Raw genomic sequence first — 25,775 nt, forward strand, 5'->3', positions numbered from 1 at the left:
GTATTTATCTACAGCAGTTGTGTAGAAAATATGTTGCTGTACATTCGGGTTATAAATTGATCGGCTTTTTTAGTCAAGGAAAATGACCAAAATGCTTTACGAATATAGTTCCATTTAACAAAGTTTGGACCATCTTAATACAACCAAGACATAATGATTGTGGACGCATTGAATCCAAGCTCAAAATGACTAGTAATTGAAAAGAATTGCGACCCTTAACTTTTTTTCATATGACAAATGTTAACCTTTGTATTCCGATGCAACATCCTACTGCGCAATTCTGCTGATAGTTTTAAACATTTTAAGCTGCCGTATTAGTAACAGTGTGGTGGCCGAGTGGTTAAGGCGTTGGACTTAAGTTCCAATGGACGTATGTCCGCGTGGGTTCGAACCCCACCCGCACTAGCTATATTTTTGGTACCTTGAAATCGTATAGTTGTATTCAAAAAACGAATCGTATAGGAGATCGAGTATAATTGATATTTTCGATCAAGAATTGCACAAACCAGTAGAAAAAAATTGTCTGCGGTATTTATCTACAGCAGTTGTGTAGAAAATATGTTGCTGTACATTCGGGTTATAAATTGATCGGCTTTTTTAGTCAAGGAAAATGACCAAAATGCTTTACGAATATAGTTCCATTTAACAAAGTTTGGACCATCTTAATACAACCAAGACATAATGATTGTGGACGCATTGAATCCAAGCTCAAAATGACTAGTAATTGAAAAGAATTGCGACCCTTAACTTTTTTTCATATGACAAATGTTAACCTTTGTATTCCGATGCAACATCCTACTGCGCAATTCTGCTGATAGTTTTAAACATTTTAAGCTGCCGTATTAGTAACAGTGTGGTGGCCGAGTGGTTAAGGCGTTGGACTTAAGTTCCAATGGACGTATGTCCGCGTGGGTTCGAACCCCACCCGCACTAGCTATATTTTTGGTACCTTGAAATCGTATAGTTGTATTCAAAAAACGAATCGTATAGGAGATCGAGTATAATTGATATTTTCGATCAAGAATTGCACAAACCAGTAGAAAAAAATTGTCTGCGGTATTTATCTACAGCAGTTGTGTAGAAAATATGTTGCTGTACATTCGGGTTATAAATTGATCGGCTTTTTTAGTCAAGGAAAATGACCAAAATGCTTTACGAATATAGTTCCATTTAACAAAGTTTGGACCATCTTAATACAACCAAGACATAATGATTGTGGACGCATTGAATCCAAGCTCAAAATGACTAGTAATTAAAAAGAATTGCGACCCTTAACTTTTTTTCATATGACAAATGTTAACCTTTGTATTCCGATGCAACATCCTACTGCGCAATTCTGCTGATAGTTTTAAACATTTTAAGCTGCCGTATTAGTAACAGTGTGGTGGCCGAGTGGTTAAGGCGTTGGACTTAAGTTCCAATGGACGTATGTCCGCGTGGGTTCGAACCCCACCCGCACTAGCTATATTTTTGGTACCTTGAAATCGTATAGTTGTATTCAAAAAACGAATCGTATAGGAGATCGAGTATAATTGATATTTTCGATCAAGAATTGCACAAACCAGTAGAAAAAAATTGTCTGCGGTATTTATCTACAGCAGTTGTGTAGAAAATATGTTGCTGTACATTCGGGTTATAAATTGATCGGCTTTTTTAGTCAAGGAAAATGACCAAAATGCTTTACGAATATAGTTCCATTTAACAAAGTTTGGACCATCTTAATACAACCAAGACATAATGATTGTGGACGCAATGAATCCAAGCTCAAAATGACTAGTAATTGAAAAGAATTGCGACCCTTAACTTTTTTTCATATGACAAATGTTAACCTTTGTATTCCGATGCAACATCCTACTGCGCAATTCTGCTGATAGTTTTAAACATTTTAAGCTGCCGTATTAGTAACAGTGTGGTGGCCGAGTGGTTAAGGCGTTGGACTTAAGTTCCAATGGACGTATGTCCGCGTGGGTTCGAACCCCACCCGCACTAGCTATATTTTTGGTACCTTGAAATCGTATAGTTGTATTCAAAAAACGAATCGTATAGGAGATCGAGTATAATTGATATTTTCGATCAAGAATTGCACAAACCAGTAGAAAAAAATTGTCTGCGGTATTTATCTACAGCAGTTGTGTAGAAAATATGTTGCTGTACATTCGGGTTATAAATTGATCGGCTTTTTTAGTCAAGGAAAATGACCAAAATGCTTTACGAATATAGTTCCATTTAACAAAGTTTGGACCATCTTAATACAACCAAGACATAATGATTGTGGACGCATTGAATCCAAGCTCAAAATGACTAGTAATTGAAAAGAATTGCGACCCTTAACTTTTTTTCATATGACAAATGTTAACCTTTGTATTCCGATGCAACATCCTACTGCGCAATTCTGCTGATAGTTTTAAACATTTTAAGCTGCCGTATTAGTAACAGTGTGGTGGCCGAGTGGTTAAGGCGTTGGACTTAAGTTCCAATGGACGTATGTCCGCGTGGGTTCGAACCCCACCCGCACTAGCTATATTTTTGGTACCTTGAAATCGTATAGTTGTATTCAAAAAACGAATCGTATAGGAGATCGAGTATAATTGATATTTTCGATCAAGAATTGCACAAACCAGTAGAAAAAAATTGTCTGCGGTATTTATCTACAGCAGTTGTGTAGAAAATATGTTGCTGTACATTCGGGTTATAAATTGATCGGCTTTTTTAGTCAAGGAAAATGACCAAAATGCTTTACGAATATAGTTCCATTTAACAAAGTTTGGACCATCTTAATACAACCAAGACATAATGATTGTGGACGCATTGAATCCAAGCTCAAAATGACTAGTAATTGAAAAGAATTGCGACCCTTAACTTTTTTTCATATGACAAATGTTAACCTTTGTATTCCGATGCAACATCCTACTGCGCAATTCTGCTGATAGTTTTAAACATTTTAAGCTGCCGTATTAGTAACAGTGTGGTGGCCGAGTGGTTAAGGCGTTGGACTTAAGTTCCAATGGACGTATGTCCGCGTGGGTTCGAACCCCACCCGCACTAGCTATATTTTTGGTACCTTGAAATCGTATAGTTGTATTCAAAAAACGAATCGTATAGGAGATCGAGTATAATTGATATTTTCGATCAAGAATTGCACAAACCAGTAGAAAAAAATTGTCTGCGGTATTTATCTACAGCAGTTGTGTAGAAAATATGTTGCTGTACATTCGGGTTATAAATTGATCGGCTTTTTTAGTCAAGGAAAATGACCAAAATGCTTTACGAATATAGTTCCATTTAACAAAGTTTGGACCATCTTAATACAACCAAGACATAATGATTATGGACGCATTGAATCCAAGCTCAAAATGACTAGTAATTGAAAAGAATTGCGACTCTTAACTTTTTTTCATATGACAAATGTTAACCTTTGTATTCCGATGCAACATCCTACTGCGCAATTCTGCTGATAGTTTTAAACATTTTAAGCTGCCGTATTAGTAACAGTGTGGTGGCCGAGTGGTTAAGGCGTTGGACTTAAGTTCCAATGGACGTATGTCCGCGTGGGTTCGAACCCCACCCGCACTAGCTATATTTTTGGTACCTTGAAATCGTATAGTTGTATTCAAAAAACGAATCGTATAGGAGATCGAGTATAATTGATATTTTCGATCAAGAATTGCACAAACCAGTAGAAAAAAATTGTCTGCGGTATTTATCTACAGCAGTTGTGTAGAAAATATGTTGCTGTACATTCGGGTTATAAATTGATCGGCTTTTTTAGTCAAGGAAAATGACCAAAATGCTTTACGAATATAGTTCCATTTAACAAAGTTTGGACCATCTTAATACAACCAAGACATAATGATTGTGGACGCATTGAATCCAAGCTCAAAATGACTAGTAATTGAAAAGAATTGCGACCCTTAACTTTTTTTCATATGACAAATGTTAACCTTTGTATTCCGATGCAACATCCTACTGCGCAATTCTGCTGATAGTTTTAAACATTTTAAGCTGCCGTATTAGTAACAGTGTGGTGGCCGAGTGGTTAAGGCGTTGGACTTAAGTTCCAATGGACGTATGTCCGCGTGGGTTCGAACCCCACCCGCACTAGCTATATTTTTGGTACCTTGAAATCGTATAGTTGTATTCAAAAAACGAATCGTATAGGAGATCGAGTATAATTGATATTTTCGATCAAGAATTGCACAAACCAGTAGAAAAAAATTGTCTGCGGTATTTATCTACAGCAGTTGTGTAGAAAATATGTTGCTGTACATTCGGGTTATAAATTGATCGGCTTTTTTAGTCAAGGAAAATGACCAAAATGCTTTACGAATATAGTTCCATTTAACAAAGTTTGGACCATCTTAATACAACCAAGACATAATGATTGTGGACGCATTGAATCCAAGCTCAAAATGACTAGTAATTGAAAAGAATTGCGACCCTTAACTTTTTTTCATATGACAAATGTTAACCTTTGTATTCCGATGCAACATCCTACTGCGCAATTCTGCTGATAGTTTTAAACATTTTAAGCTGCCGTATTAGTAACAGTGTGGTGGCCGAGTGGTTAAGGCGTTGGACTTAAGTTCCAATGGACGTATGTCCGCGTGGGTTCGAACCCCACCCGCACTAGCTATATTTTTGGTACCTTGAAATCGTATAGTTGTATTCAAAAAACGAATCGTATAGGAGATCGAGTATAATTGATATTTTCGATCAAGAATTGCACAAACCAGTAGAAAAAAATTGTCTGCGGTATTTATCTACAGCAGTTGTGTAGAAAATATGTTGCTGTACATTCGGGTTATAAATTGATCGGCTTTTTTAGTCAAGGAAAATGACCAAAATGCTTTACGAATATAGTTCCATTTAACAAAGTTTGGACCATCTTAATACAACCAAGACATAATGATTGTGGACGCATTGAATCCAAGCTCAAAATGACTAGTAATTGAAAAGAATTGCGACCCTTAATTTTTTTTCATATGACAAATGTTAACCTTTGTATTCCGATGCAACATCCTACTGCGCAATTCTGCTGATAGTTTTAAACATTTTAAGCTGCCGTATTAGTAACAGTGTGGTGGCCGAGTGGTTAAGGCGTTGGACTTAAGTTCCAATGGACGTATGTCCGCGTGGGTTCGAACCCCACCCGCACTAGCTATATTTTTGGTACCTTGAAATCGTATAGTTGTATTCAAAAAACGAATCGTATAGGAGATCGAGTATAATTGATATTTTCGATCAAGAATTGCACAAACCAGTAGAAAAAAATTGTCTGCGGTATTTATCTACAGCAGTTGTGTAGAAAATATGTTGCTGTACATTCGGGTTATAAATTGATCGGCTTTTTTAGTCAAGGAAAATGACCAAAATGCTTTACGAATATAGTTCCATTTAACAAAGTTTGGACCATCTTAATACAACCAAGACATAATGATTGTGGACGCATTGAATCCAAGCTCAAAATGACTAGTAATTGAAAAGAATTGCGACCCTTAACTTTTTTTCATATGACAAATGTTAACCTTTGTATTCCGATGCAACATCCTACTGCGCAATTCTGCTGATAGTTTTAAACATTTTAAGCTGCCGTATTAGTAACAGTGTGGTGGCCGAGTGGTTAAGGCGTTGGACTTAAGTTCCAATGGACGTATGTCCGCGTGGGTTCGAACCCCACCCGCACTAGCTATATTTTTGGTACCTTGAAATCGTATAGTTGTATTCAAAAAACGAATCGTATAGGAGATCGAGTATAATTGATATTTTCGATCAAGAATTGCACAAACCAGTAGAAAAAAATTGTCTGCGGTATTTATCTACAGCAGTTGTGTAGAAAATATGTTGCTGTACATTCGGGTTATAAATTGATCGGCTTTTTTAGTCAAGGAAAATGACCAAAATGCTTTACGAATATAGTTCCATTTAACAAAGTTTGGACCATCTTAATACAACCAAGACATAATGATTATGGACGCATTGAATCCAAGCTCAAAATGACTAGTAATTGAAAAGAATTGCCACTCTTAACTTTTTTTCATATGACAAATGTTAACCTTTGTATTCCGATGCAACATCCTACTGCGCAATTCTGCTGATAGTTTTAAACATTTTAAGCTGCCGTATTAGTAACAGTGTGGTGGCCGAGTGGTTAAGGCGTTGGACTTAAGTTCCAATGGACGTGGTGGTCGGTTTTTGGATGCATCATCTGTAGGATGTAAACATTGTGTCGTCCGAGAATTTTTCTTTGTTTGGTGAGTTCTTCGCCGTATTTTTGTGTGTAAATATTTCCTGAACATTGTTAGATGATATTTGCTTTAAAGTGATAATAGTTTCCATATAAATATTCGTTTTATATCCCCTTTTCCTGCTTTTTCGTAGCAGGAAAAAGGGGGAGGAAAGGTGCGCTCGATTCGTTTCTTGAGATCCATCTAAGAACTAATGGCGAACTTTGAAAGAAGTGGACCAGAAAGGTCCAATAGAAAGTCTTTTAATGTTGAAAATGAATTTTCAAAGGAGAAAACTGTTTTAATTTCATGTGTACTTGAAGGTTCTGGGAAAGTTGAACCTGATTCAGTAATTGATGAAATTGAATTGAAATGTGGTAGAGGAAGTGTTATAGCATGTGTGCCAAAGACCGGCAGTGGGTATGAAGTTGTATTTAGAGAGAGGCAGATGATGGAACCAATTCTTGGTGATTTATCAGTCAGTGGTAAAACATTTAAAGTGACTGAATTAGAATCCAGCTTCAGATATGTTTCAATACTCAACTTGAGTATGTATGTAACTGATGCTGAAATCATTGAAAGATTTTCAAAAATTGGAGTTGAAGTGGTGTCACCAATTAAAAAACATAAGATGAAGTCGAAAAACTATATTTATGATGGAACAAGAGTATTTAAGGCAAAACTTCCACCTAATATGAAATCCATCCCCTACTCGATGAAGTTCTCAGTGAATGAAAAAGAAACTGCATACTATCGTGTGATCCACAATCATCAAGTTAGAGTGTGTCATGGGTGTTTTAGCCCGGACCACATATATAAAGATTGTCCTGATTTTAAGTGTTTTGAGTGTGGCGAGCAAGGTCATATTAGTAGGAAATGCTTGAAAAATAAGTGTTCTTTCTGCTTTTACAAGAAGGAGAACTGTAAGTGTGAAACCTTGAGGAAGACAGGCGTGGGTAATTCATGTACAGAATTCCAAACTGATTCCTACTCGGGCATTTTTAAGGATCATGACATTCAACATTCAAGTGACAGAATGTTTCATACAGAAAATGATGATTCAAGTGATGTTTCTGAAGATGACGAATGGGCACAGAACACCAGAAGACGTGAAAATGTTGTCAGTAGTGTTCATTCCCGTTGTCGTGATGATGTCAGTCATGTTGACATTAATGGCGATGCTACCCATACAACTGTGGAGGCGGTTGTTGAGCCGATAGCGAATGGTGATAATGGTGTTGCTAGCCATATCACAGATGATGTTCCGAATGGTGTTGCTAGCCAGTGTATTGATGAATGTGACGGTGCTAGTCACGATGGAGCGAATCATGAAGTGGATGGTGATGACGTTTCTGAGGTGTTAGATGATGTTTGTGACATGATTCATGGTGTTGAAGATATTGTAAGTGGTGAAGATAAAGAAAAAGTAGAATCAGAAATCGATCATGACAATCTTACTAATAATGTAGATGTTAGCCATGTTAATTTGGTTGAATTTAATGATGTCTCTGGTGTATCTGAGAATAATGTTAAAGATATTGATCATATATCTAATATAGAAAATACTGTCTCCTCTCAGGATAAAATCAAAAGCCAGGGAGAAGTCAGCCATAGTACTTGTGATACTTTGGATGATTTTGAAATGGACACTCATTCATTGACAAGTGATTGTCAGTTGGCGAGTGGTGATGAGTTTACTGTTGTGGGTAAGAAAAAATCCTACTTGGGTATCAAAAGGCGAAATAAATTTCAGATTAAGCCTAATTTAAAGGCAGCTAGATTGTCAAATGTTAAAAATAAGTTAATGAAGTAACAATGGAGTGGAATGTGTCATTAGTTATGAACTTTTGTTTTGTGATGGCTACTTTTAACTTCATTAGCCTTAATTGTAATGGTTTGTGTGACAAAAATAAAAGGGATTGTATTTTTGCATTATGTATTGAAAGAAAATATGACATTGTTTGTTTACAGGAAACATTTTGGACTGATAAATTGTATGAGGATATTCAAATTGATAAAACTGTATGGGATGGTGAGATTTTTGCCAGTAATAGCATTTGTAATAGGAAAGGGGTTGCCATTCTTGTAAGTAAAAGGTTGAAAAATGTTTTTAAAGTTTGTGAGAGTGTATGTGGAAGATTAGTTCATATACAAGGTAAAATTCTTGACAAAAGTTTGGACATAATTAATGTGTATGCTCCAAATAATGTTAGTGAAAAGTGTAATTTTTTCAATGATTGTAAAAGTAAAATATATGGAGATGAATTTATTATAATAGCAGGTGATTATAATACCACTCTTTCCCCTTTAGACAAAAGTGGGAAAACTGTTTTTTATGCTGACAGATCTTTAAAATGTCTGACTGAATTGATAAATGAAAATGGTTTATCTGATGTATGGAGAGATAGAAATGTAGGTGTTAAAATGTTTTCAAGAAAACAAGTTGTACAAAGTTTTTTAACTCAAAGTAGAATTGATTATTTTTTAGTTTCTTGTAATTTAAAACCATTTATAAAGAATGTTTTTTACAATGATACATCTTTCAGTGATCATTCTATTGTTAGTATGAAATTAGATTTTTCTGAAGTTGAAAAAGGACCTGGTGTTTGGATATTTAACAAGTCCTTATTGAGTGATGATTTTTTTGTTGAAAAAATTAGAAATATCTTACTTGATGAAATTGGTTCAGATTTTTATTTTTCACATCCATTAATTTGGTGGGATAATTTGAAATATAAAATCAAGAAAACAAGTCAACTCTATGGTAAAGAAAAACAGAGAGAGTTATATAGAGATTATTATAGAATACAGAATAAGTTACAAGAATTGTCAATAAAGGCTGCTTGTGGTAATGATATAGATCATGTCAAATATTTAGAGTTGAAAGAGGAACTTGAAGGTTTAGAAAAACATAGATGTAATGGTGCTGTTATTAGATCCAAATGTCAATATTCATTAGAAAGTGATAAAAATACAACCTATTTTTTGAATTTAGAGAAACATAGACAGAATAGAAATATGATAAATGGTTTAAAAAATTGTGATGGTAATGTTGTCAGTGAAACTGCTGAAATTTTAGATGTTATTTATAGTTTTTATAAAAGGCTATTTTCTTGTGTACAAACTGATTATGAAGCAATTGATAAAATGTTAGATTGTATTAATGTCAATGTTGACGTTTGTGATGTTGAAAAATGTGATGAGGAAATTAATATTGAAGAAATAAAAACCTCTATAAAAGGTATGAAACAAGGAAAAACACCTGGTCCTGATGGACTCACGGTGGAGTTTTATTTATATTTTTTTAATGAGTTGAAAGATGTTTTGAAATATATTTATGATACAGTTGAAGAGAATAAAGTTTTATCTAGGTCTATGAGGTATGGAATGATTAACCTAATTTATAAAAATAGAGGTGACAAAACTGACTTGAAAAATTTTAGACCTATCAGTTTATTGAATGTAGATTATAAAATATTAGCAAGAGTCATGGCAAATAGGTTTAAATTTGTACTTCCAAAGATTATTTCACCAACTCAGAGTTGTTGTATAATAGGTAAAGACATCTCTGATACTACTGTTACTGTAAGAGACATAATTGACTTGGTTGAAATGGATAATCTAGAATGTTATTTGTTAAAGTTAGATCAGGAAAAGGCTTTTGACAGGGTTGGGCATGAATATCTTTTTTCGGTTTTACAAAAATTTGGTTTTGGGGAGAGATTTATATCTTGGATAAAAATTTTTTATACAGATATTTTTAGTACTGTCAAGTGCAATGGTTTCCTATCCAAATATTTTCCATTGGCAAACTCTGTTAAACAAGGTTGCCCAATATCTGCTTTATTGTATGTTTTAGTTGCTGAACCTTTAAGTATAATGATCAAAAGGAATGATAGGATTCAAGGTATTAACATTCCTGTTGTGAATATTGAAGAAAAAATATTTTCACATGCTGATGACACTACATTGATATTGTCTGACAAAAATTCAGTAACTGAATCATTTAATGTTTTACAATTGTATGAACAAGCATCTGGGGCAAAATTAAATAAAGATAAATCTGAAATTTTGGCATTGGGTACTGGAAAAATATCAAAAAATGATTTAGATGCTTGGAAAATTAAAGAGTGTGATGGGGTTTTACAGCTTTTAGGCATATGGATTGGCAAGGATAAAAAGTTATGTGATAGTCTGAATTGGGAATGCAAAGTGCAGTCTATTTCAAAAATACTGAATCTTTGGAAAATGAGACAATTGTCAATACATGGTAGAGTAACTGTGATAAATACTCTTTTAATGAGCAAACTTTGGTATACTCTGATGGTAGTTAATATACCAGAAAAATACTATTTAGATATAAAGAAATTGTGCATCGGGTTTTTGTGGAATGATAAACCATCTTTGGTTGCTTATGATGTTGTTATTAATAGAATACTAGATGGAGGTTTGAACTTTCCAGAAATTTTACATAAGATGTATGCTTTTAGACTTAAATTTTTAAGTCGTTTGTTAGATGTAGAGTATTGTGCTGTTTGGAAGCATCTTTGTACTTATTTCTTTACCAAAGTACAAGATATGAAACTTGGTATTGAGATTTTGTTCTGTCAATTTAAGCAGAGACAGTTGGGGAGTTTACCTGATTTTTATAAATGTATGCTGTTTGCTTGGGGAAAGATACGTGATTATATTGAAATTGATATCAATTTGAATAATGTATTTGACCTGCCTCTGTTCAATAATCCTTTGATTACTAATAATGGTAATATGCTGTATATCAAGACTTTTATAGATGCAGGCATTATTAAAGTGAAAGATTTAGCATTTGAATGTAAAAAGGGATTCATGAGAGATGAGTTTGTTCAAGATATTGTTTCTGAAAAGTTTCCACAGGTATCTGCTGCTAAGATTATTAAGGTAGTACAATGTATAAAACAATGTATTCCTGATGAATGTAAAATTTTAGTAGAAAATAATGAAAATGTTCGTAGAAATCTCAGTTTGAATATAGAATGTAATGTTAATAATAGAAAGTACTCTTTTCCTAGTACAACAAAGTTTTTTTATTCTATGTTGTTGAAATCATTATCAAAGGAACCAAATGCTGTCAAATATTGGTGTGAGATGTGTTCTGATTTTGATACTCAAAAAGTCCAAACAATTTTGAACTTTCCATTTTTACCAAGTGATTGGATTGAGTTATCATTTAAAATATTTCATAGAGTTTTATTTACTAAGGAGAGGTTATTGAGATGTCGCATTACTGATGATTCATTGTGTCCAGTTTGTGATGATATGCATGAGGACTTAGAACATCTTATAATTTCGTGTAGATGTTTGACTCGATTCAATGACTTTTTTAAAGACTTTTTACATAATATATTGTGTAATAGTTCAGCTAGCTTTATCAATATGTTAGACTTTAATTTTCTATGTTATTTCGGTCTACTCAAGAAAGATAAAAAAGTAAACTTTTATTTTGTTAATACTGCTTTATCTGTTAGAAGGTTTTGTGTTGTAAAGAGAAGAAATTTAGTCATGAAAGATGAGAAATATTTGCACATTATTTCTTATTTTAAATCTGTTCTTCAAAAGCATGTTAATTATGCTTACATATATTATATACAGAAAAAGAACTTTTCTTTGTTTCAAAAATATTACTTGAATGACAATCCTATTCTGCGCATCTCTGATGATAATGTTGTGATAGACTTTTAAATATACTTATTCATATATATACTGTCAATGTAATTTAAGGACAATTTGTGATCTGTGATATGTGAATTATTGGGAGACTAGCCCAATAATTCTTTTATATGATGTTTTACTGTGAATAAAATTTTATCAAGATAAAAAAAAAAAGGCGTTGGACTTAAGTTCCAATGGACGTATGTCCGCGTGGGTTCGAACCCCACCCGCACTAGCTATATTTTTGGTACCTTGAAATCGTATAGTTGTATTCAAAAAACGAATCGTATAGGAGATCGAGTATAATTGATATTTTCGATCAAGAATTGCACAAACCAGTAGAAAAAAATTGTCTGCGGTATTTATCTACAGCAGTTGTGTAGAAAATATGTTGCTGTACATTCGGGTTATAAATTGATCGGCTTTTTTAGTCAAGGAAAATGACCAAAATGCTTTACGAATATAGTTCCATTTAACAAAGTTTGGACCATCTTAATACAACCAAGACATAATGATTGTGGACGCATTGAATCCAAGCTCAAAATGACTAGTAATTGAAAAGAATTGCGACCCTTAACTTTTTTTCATATGACAAATGTTAACCTTTGTATTCCGATGCAACATCCTACTGCGCAATTCTGCTGATAGTTTTAAACATTTTAAGCTGCCGTATTAGTAACAGTGTGGTGGCCGAGTGGTTAAGGCGTTGGACTTAAGTTCCAATGGACGTATGTCCGCGTGGGTTCGAACCCCACCCGCACTAGCTATATTTTTGGTACCTTGAAATCGTATAGTTGTATTCAAAAAACGAATCGTATAGGAGATCGAGTATAATTGATATTTTCGATCAAGAATTGCACAAACCAGTAGAAAAAAATTGTCTGCGGTATTTATCTACAGCAGTTGTGTAGAAAATATGTTGCTGTACATTCGGGTTATAAATTGATCGGCTTTTTTAGTCAAGGAAAATGACCAAAATGCTTTACGAATATAGTTCCATTTAACAAAGTTTGGACCATCTTAATACAACCAAGACATAATGATTGTGGACGCATTGAATCCAAGCTCAAAATGACTAGTAATTGAAAAGAATTGCGACCCTTAACTTTTTTTCATATGACAAATGTTAACCTTTGTATTCCGATGCAACATCCTACTGCGCAATTCTGCTGATAGTTTTAAACATTTTAAGCTGCCGTATTAGTAACAGTGTGGTGGCCGAGTGGTTAAGGCGTTGGACTTAAGTTCCAATGGACGTATGTCCGCGTGGGTTCGAACCCCACCCGCACTAGCTATATTTTTGGTACCTTGAAATCGTATAGTTGTATTCAAAAAACGAATCGTATAGGAGATCGAGTATAATTGATATTTTCGATCAAGAATTGCACAAACCAGTAGAAAAAAATTGTCTGCGGTATTTATCTACAGCAGTTGTGTAGAAAATATGTTGCTGTACATTCGGGTTATAAATTGATCGGCTTTTTTAGTCAAGGAAAATGACCAAAATGCTTTACGAATATAGTTCCATTTAACAAAGTTTGGACCATCTTAATACAACCAAGACATAATGATTATGGACGCATTGAATCCAAGCTCAAAATGACTAGTAATTGAAAAGAATTGCCACTCTTAACTTTTTTTCATATGACAAATGTTAACCTTTGTATTCCGATGCAACATCCTACTGCGCAATTCTGCTGATAGTTTTAAACATTTTAAGCTGCCGTATTAGTAACAGTGTGGTGGCCGAGTGGTTAAGGCGTTGGACTTAAGTTCCAATGGACGTATGTCCGCGTGGGTTCGAACCCCACCCGCACTAGCTATATTTTTGGTACCTTGAAATCGTATAGTTGTATTCAAAAAACGAATCGTATAGGAGATCGAGTATAATTGATATTTTCGATCAAGAATTGCACAAACCAGTAGAAAAAAATTGTCTGCGGTATTTATCTACAGCAGTTGTGTAGAAAATATGTTGCTGTACATTCGGGTTATAAATTGATCGGCTTTTTTAGTCAAGGAAAATGACCAAAATGCTTTACGAATATAGTTCCATTTAACAAAGTTTGGACCATCTTAATACAACCAAGACATAATGATTATGGACGCATTGAATCCAAGCTCAAAATGACTAGTAATTGAAAAGAATTGCGACTCTTAACTTTTTTTCATATGACAAATGTTAACCTTTGTATTCCGATGCAACATCCTACTGCGCAATTCTGCTGATAGTTTTAAACATTTTAAGCTGCCGTATTAGTAACAGTGTGGTGGCCGAGTGGTTAAGGCGTTGGACTTAAGTTCCAATGGACGTATGTCCGCGTGGGTTCGAACCCCACCCGCACTAGCTATATTTTTGGTACCTTGAAATCGTATAGTTGTATTCAAAAAACGAATCGTATAGGAGATCGAGTATAATTGATATTTTCGATCAAGAATTGCACAAACCAGTAGAAAAAAATTGTCTGCGGTATTTATCTACAGCAGTTGTGTAGAAAATATGTTGCTGTACATTCGGGTTATAAATTGATCGGCTTTTTTAGTCAAGGAAAATGACCAAAATGCTTTACGAATATAGTTCCATTTAACAAAGTTTGGACCATCTTAATACAACCAAGACATAATGATTGTGGACGCATTGAATCCAAGCTCAAAATGACTAGTAATTGAAAAGAATTGCGACCCTTAACTTTTTTTCATATGACAAATGTTAACCTTTGTATTCCGATGCAACATCCTACTGCGCAATTCTGCTGATAGTTTTAAACATTTTAAGCTGCCGTATTAGTAACAGTGTGGTGGCCGAGTGGTTAAGGCGTTGGACTTAAGTTCCAATGGACGTATGTCCGCGTGGGTTCGAACCCCACCCGCACTAGCTATATTTTTGGTACCTTGAAATCGTATAGTTGTATTCAAAAAACGAATCGTATAGGAGATCGAGTATAATTGATATTTTCGATCAAGAATTGCACAAACCAGTAGAAAAAAATTGTCTGCGGTATTTATCTACAGCAGTTGTGTAGAAAATATGTTGCTGTACATTCGGGTTATAAATTGATCGGCTTTTTTAGTCAAGGAAAATGACCAAAATGCTTTACGAATATAGTTCCATTTAACAAAGTTTGGACCATCTTAATACAACCAAGACATAATGATTGTGGACGCATTGAATCCAAGCTCAAAATGACTAGTAATTGAAAAGAATTGCGACCCTTAACTTTTTTTCATATGACAAATGTTAACCTTTGTATTCCGATGCAACATCCTACTGCGCAATTCTGCTGATAGTTTTAAACATTTTAAGCTGCCGTATTAGTAACAGTGTGGTGGCCGAGTGGTTAAGGCGTTGGACTTAAGTTCCAATGGACGTATGTCCGCGTGGGTTCGAACCCCACCCGCACTAGTTATATTTTTGGTACCTTGAAATCGTATAGTTGTATTCAAAAAACGAATCGTATAGGAGATCGAGTATAATTGATATTTTCGATCAAGAATTGCACAAACCAGTAGAAAAAAATTGTCTGCGGTATTTATCTACAGCAGTTGTGTAGAAAATATGTTGCTGTACATTCGGGTTATAAATTGATCGGCTTTTTTAGTCAAGGAAAATGACCAAAATGCTTTATGAATATAGTTCCATTTAACAAAGTTTGGACCATCTTAATACAACCAAGACATAATGATTGTGGACGCATTGAATCCAAGCTCAAAATGACTAGTAATTGAAAAGAATTGCGACCCTTAACTTTTTTTCATATGACAAATGTTAACCTTTGTATTCCGATGCAACATCCTACTGCGCAATTCTGCTGATAGTTTTAAACATTTTAAGCTGCCGTATTAGTAACAGTGTGGTGGCCGAGTGGTTAAGGCGTTGGACTTAAGTTCCAATGGACGTATGTCCGCGTGGGTTCGAACCCCACCCGCACTAGCTATATTTTTGGTACCTTGAAATCGTATAGTTGTATTCAAAAAACGAATCGTATAGGAGATCGAGTATAATTGATATTTTCGATCAAGAATTGCACAAACCAGTAGAAAAAAATTGTCTGCGGTATTTATCTACAGCAGTTGTGTAGAAAATATGTTGCTGTACATTCGGGTTATAAATTGATCGGCTTTTTTAGTCAAGGAAAATGACCAAAATGCTTTACGAATATAGTTCCATTTAACAAAGTTTGGACCATCTTAATACAACCAAGACATAATGATTATGGACGCATTGAATCCAAGCTCAAAATGACTAGTAATTGAAAAGAATTGCGACTCTTAACTTTTTTTCATATGACAAATGTTAACCTTTGTATTCCGATGCAACATCCTACTGCGCAATTCTGCTGATAGTTTTAAACATTTTAAGCTGCCGTATTAGTAACAGTGTGGTGGCCGAGTGGTTAAGGCGTTGGACTTAAGTTCCAATGGACGTATGTCCGCGTGGGTTCGAACCCCACCCGCACTAGCTATATTTTTGGTACCTTGAAATCGTATAGTTGTATTCAAAAAACGAATCGTATAGGAGATCGAGTATAATTGATATTTTCGATCAAGAATTGCACAAACCAGTAGAAAAAAATTGTCTGCCGTATTTATCTACAGCAGTTGTGTAGAAAATATGTTGCTGTACATTCGGGTTATAAATTGATCGGCTTTTTTAGTCAAGGAAAATGACCAAAATGCTTTACGAATATAGTTCCATTTAACAAAGTTTGGACCATCTTAATACAACCAAGACATAATGATTGTGGACGCATTGAATCCAAGCTCAAAATGACTAGTAATTGAAAAGAATTGCGACTCTTAACTTTTTTTCATATGACAAATGTTAACCTTTGTATTCCGATGCAACATCCTACTGCGCAATTCTGCTGATAGTTTTAAACATTTTAAGCTGCCGTATTAGTAACAGTGTGGTGGCCGAGTGGTTAAGGCGTTGGACTTAAGTTCCAATGGACGTATGTCCGCGTGGGTTCGAACCCCACCCGCACTAGCTATATTTTTGGTACCTTGAAATCGTATAGTTGTATTCAAAAAACGAATCGTATAGGAGATCGAGTATAATTGATATTTTCGATCAAGAATTGCACAAACCAGTAGAAAAAAATTGTCTGCCGTATTTATCTACAGCAGTTGTGTAGAAAATATGTTGCTGTACATTCGGGTTATAAATTGATCGGCTTTTTTAGTCAAGGAAAATGACCAAAATGCTTTACGAATATAGTTCCATTTAACAAAGTTTGGACCATCTTAATACAACCAAGACATAATGATTGTGGACGCATTGAATCCAAGCTCAAAATGACTAGTAATTGAAAAGAATTGCGACTCTTAACTTTTTTTCATATGACAAATGTTAACCTTTGTATTCCGATGCAACATCCTACTGCGCAATTCTGCTGATAGTTTTAAACATTTTAAGCTGCCGTATTAGTAACAGTGTGGTGGCCGAGTGGTTAAGGCGTTGGACTTAAGTTCCAATGGACGTATGTCCGCGTGGGTTCGAACCCCACCCGCACTAGCTATATTTTTGGTACCTTGAAATCGTATAGTTGTATTCAAAAAACGAATCGTATAGGAGATCGAGTATAATTGATATTTTCGATCAAGAATTGCACAAACCAGTAGAAAAAAATTGTCTGCGGTATTTATCTACAGCAGTTGTGTAGAAAATATGTTGCTGTACATTCGGGTTATAAATTGATCGGCTTTTTTAGTCAAGGAAAATGACCAAAATGCTTTACGAATATAGTTCCATTTAACAAAGTTTGGACCATCTTAATACAACCAAGACATAATGATTGTGGACGCATTGAATCCAAGCTCAAAATGACTAGTAATTGAAAAGAATTGCGACCCTTAACTTTTTTTCATATGACAAATGTTAACCTTTGTATTCCGATGCAACATCCTACTGCGCAATTCTGCTGATAGTTTTAAACATTTTAAGCTGCCGTATTAGTAACAGTGTGGTGGCCGAGTGGTTAAGGCGTTGGACTTAAGTTCCAATGGACGTATGTCCGCGTGGGTTCGAACCCCACCCGCACTAGTTATATTTTTGGTACCTTGAAATCGTATAGTTGTATTCAAAAAACGAATCGTATAGGAGATCGAGTATAATTGATATTTTCGATCAAGAATTGCACAAACCAGTAGAAAAAAATTGTCTGCGGTATTTATCTACAGCAGTTGTGTAGAAAATATGTTGCTGTACATTCGGGTTATAAATTGATCGGCTTTTTTAGTCAAGGAAAATGACCAAAATGCTTTATGAATATAGTTCCATTTAACAAAGTTTGGACCATCTTAATACAACCAAGACATAATGATTGTGGACGCATTGAATCCAAGCTCAAAATGACTAGTAATTGAAAAGAATTGCGACCCTTAACTTTTTTTCATATGACAAATGTTAACCTTTGTATTCCGATGCAACATCCTACTGCGCAATTCTGCTGATAGTTTTAAACATTTTAAGCTGCCGTATTAGTAACAGTGTGGTGGCCGAGTGGTTAAGGCGTTGGACTTAAGTTCCAATGGACGTATGTCCGCGTGGGTTCGAACCCCACCCGCACTAGCTATATTTTTGGTACCTTGAAATCGTATAGTTGTATTCAAAAAACGAATCGTATAGGAGATCGAGTATAATTGATATTTTCGATCAAGAATTGCACAAACCAGTAGAAAAAAATTGTCTGCGGTATTTATCTACAGCAGTTGTGTAGAAAATATGTTGCTGTACATTCGGGTTATAAATTGATCGGCTTTTTTAGTCAAGGAAAATGACCAAAATGCTTTACGAATATAGTTCCATTTAACAAAGTTTGGACCATCTTAATACAACCAAGACATAATGATTATGGACGCATTGAATCCAAGCTCAAAATGACTAGTAATTGAAAAGAATTGCGACTCTTAACTTTTTTTCATATGACAAATGTTAACCTTTGTATTCCGATGCAACATCCTACTGCGCAATTCTGCTGATAGTTTTAAACATTTTAAGCTGCCGTATTAGTAACAGTGTGGTGGCCGAGTGGTTAAGGCGTTGGACTTAAGTTCCAATGGACGTATGTCCGCGTGGGTTCGAACCCCACCCGCACTAGCTATATTTTTGGTACCTTGAAATCGTATAGTTGTATTCAAAAAACGAATCGTATAGGAGATCGAGTATAATTGATATTTTCGATCAAGAATTGCACAAACCAGTAGAAAAAAATTGTCTGCCGTATTTATCTACAGCAGTTGTGTAGAAAATATGTTGCTGTACATTCGGGTTATAAATTGATCGGCTTTTTTAGTCAAGGAAAATGACCAAAATGCTTTACGAATATAGTTCCATTTAACAAAGTTTGGACCATCTTAATACAACCAAGACATAATGATTGTGGACGCATTGAATCCAAGCTCAAAATGACTAGTAATTGAAAAGAATTGCGACTCTTAACTTTTTTTCATATGACAAATGTTAACCTTTGTATTCCGATGCAACATCCTACTGCGCAATTCTGCTGATAGTTTTAAACATTTTAAGCTGCCGTATTAGTAACAGTGTGGTGGCCGAGTGGTTAAGGCGTTGGACTTAAGTTCCAATGGACGTATGTCCGCGTGGGTTCGAACCCCACCCGCACTAGCTATATTTTTGGTACCTTGAAATCGTATAGTTGTATTCAAAAAACGAATCGTATAGGAGATCGAGTATAATTGATATTTTCGATCAAGAATTGCACAAACCAGTAGAAAAAAATTGTCTGCCGTATTTATCTACAGCAGTTGTGTAGAAAATATGTTGCTGTACATTCGGGTTATAAATTGATCGGCTTTTTTAGTCAAGGAAAATGACCAAAATGCTTTACGAATATAGTTCCATTTAACAAAGTTTGGACCATCTTAATACAACCAAGACATAATGATTGTGGACGCATTGAATCCAAGCTCAAAATGACTAGTAATTGAAAAGAATTGCGACTCTTAACTTTTTTTCATATGACAAATGTTAACCTTTGTATTCCGATGCAACATCCTACTGCGCAATTCTGCTGATAGTTTTAAACATTTTAAGCTGCCGTATTAGTAACAGTGTGGTGGCCGAGTGGTTAAGGCGTTGGACTTAAGTTCCAATGGACGTATGTCCGCGTGGGTTCGAACCCCACCCGCACTAGCTATATTTTTGGTACCTTGAAATCGTATAGTTGTATTCAAAAAACGAATCGTATAGGAGATCGAGTATAATTGATATTTTCGATCAAGAATTGCACAAACCAGTAGAAAAAAATTGTCTGCGGTATTTATCTACAGCAGTTGTGTAGAAAATATGTTGCTGTACATTCGGGTTATAAATTGATCGGCTTTTTTAGTCAAGGAAAATGACCAAAATGCTTTACGAATATAGTTCCATTTAACAAAGTTTGGACCATCTTAATACAACCAAGACATAATGATTGTGGACGCATTGAATCCAAGCTCAAAATGACTAGTAATTGAAAAGAATTGCGACCCTTAACTTTTTTTCATATGACAAATGTTAACCTTTGTATTCCGATGCAACATCCTACTGCGCAATTCTGCTGATAGTTTTAAACATTTTAAGCTGCCGTATTAGTAACAGTGTGGTGGCCGAGTGGTTAAGGCGTTGGACTTAAGTTCCAATGGACGTATGTCCGCGTGGGTTCGAACCCCACCCGCACTAGCTATATTTTTGGTACCTTGAAATCGTATAGTTGTATTCAAAAAACGAATCGTATAGGAGATCGAGTATAATTGATATTTTCGATCAAGAATTGCACAAACCAGTAGAAAAAAATTGTCTGCGGTATTTATCTACAGCAGTTGTGTAGAAAATATGTTGCTGTACATTCGGGTTATAAATTGATCGGCTTTTTTAGTCAAGGAAAATGACCAAAATGCTTTACGAATATAGTTCCATTTAACAAAGTTTGGACCATCTTAATACAACCAAGACATAATGATTATGGACGCATTGAATCCAAGCTCAAAATGACTAGTAATTGAAAAGAATTGCGACTCTTAACTTTTTTTCATATGACAAATGTTAACCTTTGTATTCCGATGCAACATCCTACTGCGCAATTCTGCTGATAGTTTTAAACATTTTAAGCTGCCGTATTAGTAACAGTGTGGTGGCCGAGTGGTTAAGGCGTTGGACTTAAGTTCCAATGGACGTATGTCCGCGTGGGTTCGAACCCCACCCGCACTAGCTATATTTTTGGTACCTTGAAATCGTATAGTTGTATTCAAAAAACGAATCGTATAGGAGATCGAGTATAATTGATATTTTCGATCAAGAATTGCACAAACCAGTAGAAAAAAATTGTCTGCGGTATTTATCTACAGCAGTTGTGTAGAAAATATGTTGCTGTACATTCGGGTTATAAATTGATCGGCTTTTTTAGTCAAGGAAAATGACCAAAATGCTTTACGAATATAGTTCCATTTAACAAAGTTTGGACCATCTTAATACAACCAAGACATAATGATTGTGGACGCATTGAATCCAAGCTCAAAATGACTAGTAATTGAAAAGAATTGCGACCCTTAACTTTTTTTCATATGACAAATGTTAACCTTTGTATTCCGATGCAACATCCTACTGCGCAATTCTGCTGATAGTTTTAAACATTTTAAGCTGCCGTATTAGTAACAGTGTGGTGGCCGAGTGGTTAAGGCGTTGGACTTAAGTTCCAATGGACGTATGTCCGCGTGGGTTCGAACCCCACCCGCACTAGCTATATTTTTGGTACCTTGAAATCGTATAGTTGTATTCAAAAAACGAATCGTATAGGAGATCGAGTATAATTGATATTTTCGATCAAGAATTGCACAAACCAGTAGAAAAAAATTGTCTGCGGTATTTATCTACAGCAGTTGTGTAGAAAATATGTTGCTGTACATTCGGGTTATAAATTGATCGGCTTTTTTAGTCAAGGAAAGTGACCAAAATGCTTTACGAATATAGTTCCATTTAACAAAGTTTGGACCATCTTAATACAACCAAGACATAATGATTGTGGACGCATTGAATCCAAGCTCAAAATGACTAGTAATTGAAAAGAATTGCGACCCTTAACTTTTTTTCATATGACAAATGTTAACCTTTGTATTCCGATGCAACATCCTACTGCGCAATTCTGCTGATAGTTTTAAACATTTTAAGCTGCCGTATTAGTAACAGTGTGGTGGCCGAGTGGTTAAGGCGTTGGACTTAAGTTCCAATGGACGTATGTCCGCGTGGGTTCGAACCCCACCCGCACTAGCTATATTTTTGGTACCTTGAAATCGTATAGTTGTATTCAAAAAACGAATCGTATAGGAGATCGAGTATAATTGATATTTTCGATCAAGAATTGCACAAACCAGTAGAAAAAAATTGTCTGCGGTATTTATCTACAGCAGTTGTGTAGAAAATATGTTGCTGTACATTCGGGTTATAAATTGATCGGCTTTTTTAGTCAAGGAAAATGACCAAAATGCTTTACGAATATAGTTCCATTTAACAAAGTTTGGACCATCTTAATACAACCAAGACATAATGATTGTGGACGCATTGAATCCAAGCTCAAAATGACTAGTAATTGAAAAGAATTGCGACCCTTAACTTTTTTTCATATGACAAATGTTAACCTTTGTATTCCGATGCAACATCCTACTGCGCAATTCTGCTGATAGTTTTAAACATTTTAAGCTGCCGTATTAGTAACAGTGTGGTGGCCGAGTGGTTAAGGCGTTGGACTTAAGTTCCAATGGACGTATGTCCGCGTGGGTTCGAACCCCACCCGCACTAGTTATATTTTTGGTACCTTGAAATCGTATAGTTGTATTCAAAAAACGAATCGTATAGGAGATCGAGTATAATTGATATTTTCGATCAAGAATTGCACAAACCAGTAGAAAAAAATTGTCTGCGGTATTTATCTACAGCAGTTGTGTAGAAAATATGTTGCTGTACATTCGGGTTATAAATTGATCGGCTTTTTTAGTCAAGGAAAATGACCAAAATGCTTTATGAATATAGTTCCATTTAACAAAGTTTGGACCATCTTAATACAACCAAGACATAATGATTGTGGACGCATTGAATCCAAGCTCAAAATGACTAGTAATTGAAAAGAATTGCGACCCTTAACTTTTTTTCATATGACAAATGTTAACCTTTGTATTCCGATGCAACATCCTACTGCGCAATTCTGCTGATAGTTTTAAACATTTTAAGCTGCCGTATTAGTAACAGTGTGGTGGCCGAGTGGTTAAGGCGTTGGACTTAAGTTCCAATGGACGTATGTCCGCGTGGGTTCGAACCCCACCCGCACTAGCTATATTTTTGGTACCTTGAAATCGTATAGTTGTATTCAAAAAACGAATCGTATAGGAGATCGAGTATAATTGATATTTTCGATCAAGAATTGCACAAACCAGTAGAAAAAAATTGTCTGCGGTATTTATCTACAGCAGTTGTGTAGAAAATATGTTGCTGTACATTCGGGTTATAAATTGATCGGCTTTTTTAGTCAAGGAAAATGACCAAAATGCTTTACGAATATAGTTCCATTTAACAAAGTTTGGACCATCTTAATACAACCAAGACATAATGATTATGGACGCATTGAATCCAAGCTCAAAATGACTAGTAATTGAAAAGAATTGCGACTCTTAACTTTTTTTCATATGACAAATGTTAACCTTTGTATTCCGATGCAACATCCTACTGCGCAATTCTGCTGATAGTTTTAAACATTTTAAGCTGCCGTATTAGTAACAGTGTGGTGGCCGAGTGGTTAAGGCGTTGGACTTAAGTTCCAATGGACGTATGTCCGCGTGGGTTCGAACCCCACCCGCACTAGCTATATTTTTGGTACCTTGAAATCGTATAGTTGTATTCAAAAAACGAATCGTATAGGAGATCGAGTATAATTGATATTTTCGATCAAGAATTGCACAAACCAGTAGAAAAAAATTGTCTGCCGTATTTATCTACAGCAGTTGTGTAGAAAATATGTTGCTGTACATTCGGGTTATAAATTGATCGGCTTTTTTAGTCAAGGAAAATGACCAAAATGCTTTACGAATATAGTTCCATTTAACAAAGTTTGGACCATCTTAATACAACCAAGACATAATGATTGTGGACGCATTGAATCCAAGCTCAAAATGACTAGTAATTGAAAAGAATTGCGACTCTTAACTTTTTTTCATATGACAAATGTTAACCTTTGTATTCCGATGCAACATCCTACTGCGCAATTCTGCTGATAGTTTTAAACATTTTAAGCTGCCGTATTAGTAACAGTGTGGTGGCCGAGTGGTTAAGGCGTTGGACTTAAGTTCCAATGGACGTATGTCCGCGTGGGTTCGAACCCCACCCGCACTAGCTATATTTTTGGTACCTTGAAATCGTATAGTTGTATTCAAAAAACGAATCGTATAGGAGATCGAGTATAATTGATATTTTCGATCAAGAATTGCACAAACCAGTAGAAAAAAATTGTCTGCGGTATTTATCTACAGCAGTTGTGTAGAAAATATGTTGCTGTACATTCGGGTTATAAATTGATCGGCTTTTTTAGTCAAGGAAAATGACCAAAATGCTTTACGAATATAGTTCCATTTAACAAAGTTTGGACCATCTTAATACAACCAAGACATAATGATTGTGGACGCATTGAATCCAAGCTCAAAATGACTAGTAATTGAAAAGAATTGCGACCCTTAACTTTTTTTCATATGACAAATGTTAACCTTTGTATTCCGATGCAACATCCTACTGCGCAATTCTGCTGATAGTTTTAAACATTTTAAGCTGCCGTATTAGTAACAGTGTGGTGGCCGAGTGGTTAAGGCGTTGGACTTAAGTTCCAATGGACGTATGTCCGCGTGGGTTCGAACCCCACCCGCACTAGCTATATTTTTGGTACCTTGAAATCGTATAGTTGTATTCAAAAAACGAATCGTATAGGAGATCGAGTATAATTGATATTTTCGATCAAGAATTGCACAAACCAGTAGAAAAAAATTGTCTGCGGTATTTATCTACAGCAGTTGTGTAGAAAATATGTTGCTGTACATTCGGGTTATAAATTGATCGGCTTTTTTAGTCAAGGAAAATGACCAAAATGCTTTACGAATATAGTTCCATTTAACAAAGTTTGGACCATCTTAATACAACCAAGACATAATGATTATGGACGCATTGAATCCAAGCTCAAAATGACTAGTAATTGAAAAGAATTGCGACTCTTAACTTTTTTTCATATGACAAATGTTAACCTTTGTATTCCGATGCAACATCCTACTGCGCAATTCTGCTGATAGTTTTAAACATTTTAAGCTGCCGTATTAGTAACAGTGTGGTGGCCGAGTGGTTAAGGCGTTGGACTTAAGTTCCAATGGACGTATGTCCGCGTGGGTTCGAACCCCACCCGCACTAGCTATATTTTTGGTACCTTGAAATCGTATAGTTGTATTCAAAAAACGAATCGTATAGGAGATCGAGTATAATTGATATTTTCGATCAAGAATTGCACAAACCAGTAGAAAAAAATTGTCTGCGGTATTTATCTACAGCAGTTGTGTAGAAAATATGTTGCTGTACATTCGGGTTATAAATTGATCGGCTTTTTTAGTCAAGGAAAATGACCAAAATGCTTTACGAATATAGTTCCATTTAACAAAGTTTGGACCATCTTAATACAACCAAGACATAATGATTGTGGACGCATTGAATCCAAGCTCAAAATGACTAGTAATTGAAAAGAATTGCGACCCTTAACTTTTTTTCATATGACAAATGTTAACCTTTGTATTCCGATGCAACATCCTACTGCGCAATTCTGCTGATAGTTTTAAACATTTTAA

The 25,775-nt window shown here is 35.2% G+C and overlaps 12 non-coding genes across 12 annotated transcripts; all 12 read left to right on the forward strand.

Moving 5' to 3' along the window:
• Nucleotides 1-19,456: 19,456 nt before the first annotated feature.
• Trnal-uaa (transfer RNA leucine (anticodon UAA)) lies at nt 19,457-19,539 on the forward strand. The gene has a single exon. It is a non-coding gene; the product is annotated as a tRNA-Leu (tRNA).
• A 445-nt stretch (nt 19,540-19,984) lies between these two features.
• On the forward strand, nt 19,985-20,067 carry Trnal-uaa (transfer RNA leucine (anticodon UAA)). The gene has a single exon. It is a non-coding gene; the product is annotated as a tRNA-Leu (tRNA).
• A 445-nt stretch (nt 20,068-20,512) lies between these two features.
• Trnal-uaa (transfer RNA leucine (anticodon UAA)) lies at nt 20,513-20,595 on the forward strand. Its single transcript has one exon. It is a non-coding gene; the product is annotated as a tRNA-Leu (tRNA).
• A 445-nt stretch (nt 20,596-21,040) lies between these two features.
• On the forward strand, nt 21,041-21,123 carry Trnal-uaa (transfer RNA leucine (anticodon UAA)). The gene has a single exon. It is a non-coding gene; the product is annotated as a tRNA-Leu (tRNA).
• Nucleotides 21,124-21,568: 445 nt separating this feature from the next.
• Nucleotides 21,569-21,651, forward strand: Trnal-uaa (transfer RNA leucine (anticodon UAA)). The gene has a single exon. It is a non-coding gene; the product is annotated as a tRNA-Leu (tRNA).
• A 445-nt stretch (nt 21,652-22,096) lies between these two features.
• Nucleotides 22,097-22,179, forward strand: Trnal-uaa (transfer RNA leucine (anticodon UAA)). Its single transcript has one exon. It is a non-coding gene; the product is annotated as a tRNA-Leu (tRNA).
• Nucleotides 22,180-22,624: 445 nt separating this feature from the next.
• Trnal-uaa (transfer RNA leucine (anticodon UAA)) lies at nt 22,625-22,707 on the forward strand. Its single transcript has one exon. It is a non-coding gene; the product is annotated as a tRNA-Leu (tRNA).
• A 445-nt stretch (nt 22,708-23,152) lies between these two features.
• Nucleotides 23,153-23,235, forward strand: Trnal-uaa (transfer RNA leucine (anticodon UAA)). Its single transcript has one exon. It is a non-coding gene; the product is annotated as a tRNA-Leu (tRNA).
• Nucleotides 23,236-23,680: 445 nt separating this feature from the next.
• On the forward strand, nt 23,681-23,763 carry Trnal-uaa (transfer RNA leucine (anticodon UAA)). Its single transcript has one exon. It is a non-coding gene; the product is annotated as a tRNA-Leu (tRNA).
• A 445-nt stretch (nt 23,764-24,208) lies between these two features.
• On the forward strand, nt 24,209-24,291 carry Trnal-uaa (transfer RNA leucine (anticodon UAA)). Its single transcript has one exon. It is a non-coding gene; the product is annotated as a tRNA-Leu (tRNA).
• A 445-nt stretch (nt 24,292-24,736) lies between these two features.
• Trnal-uaa (transfer RNA leucine (anticodon UAA)) lies at nt 24,737-24,819 on the forward strand. Its single transcript has one exon. It is a non-coding gene; the product is annotated as a tRNA-Leu (tRNA).
• A 445-nt stretch (nt 24,820-25,264) lies between these two features.
• On the forward strand, nt 25,265-25,347 carry Trnal-uaa (transfer RNA leucine (anticodon UAA)). The gene has a single exon. It is a non-coding gene; the product is annotated as a tRNA-Leu (tRNA).
• The last annotated feature ends 428 nt before the right edge of the window (nt 25,348-25,775 follow it).

Source organism: Perna viridis, chromosome 5, assembly GCF_037379345.1.
Source record: "Perna viridis isolate PV_CMFRI_1.1 ecotype Kerala chromosome 5, ASM3737934v1, whole genome shotgun sequence".
In the NCBI taxonomy this organism is placed as follows: domain Eukaryota; kingdom Metazoa; phylum Mollusca; class Bivalvia; order Mytilida; family Mytilidae; genus Perna; species Perna viridis.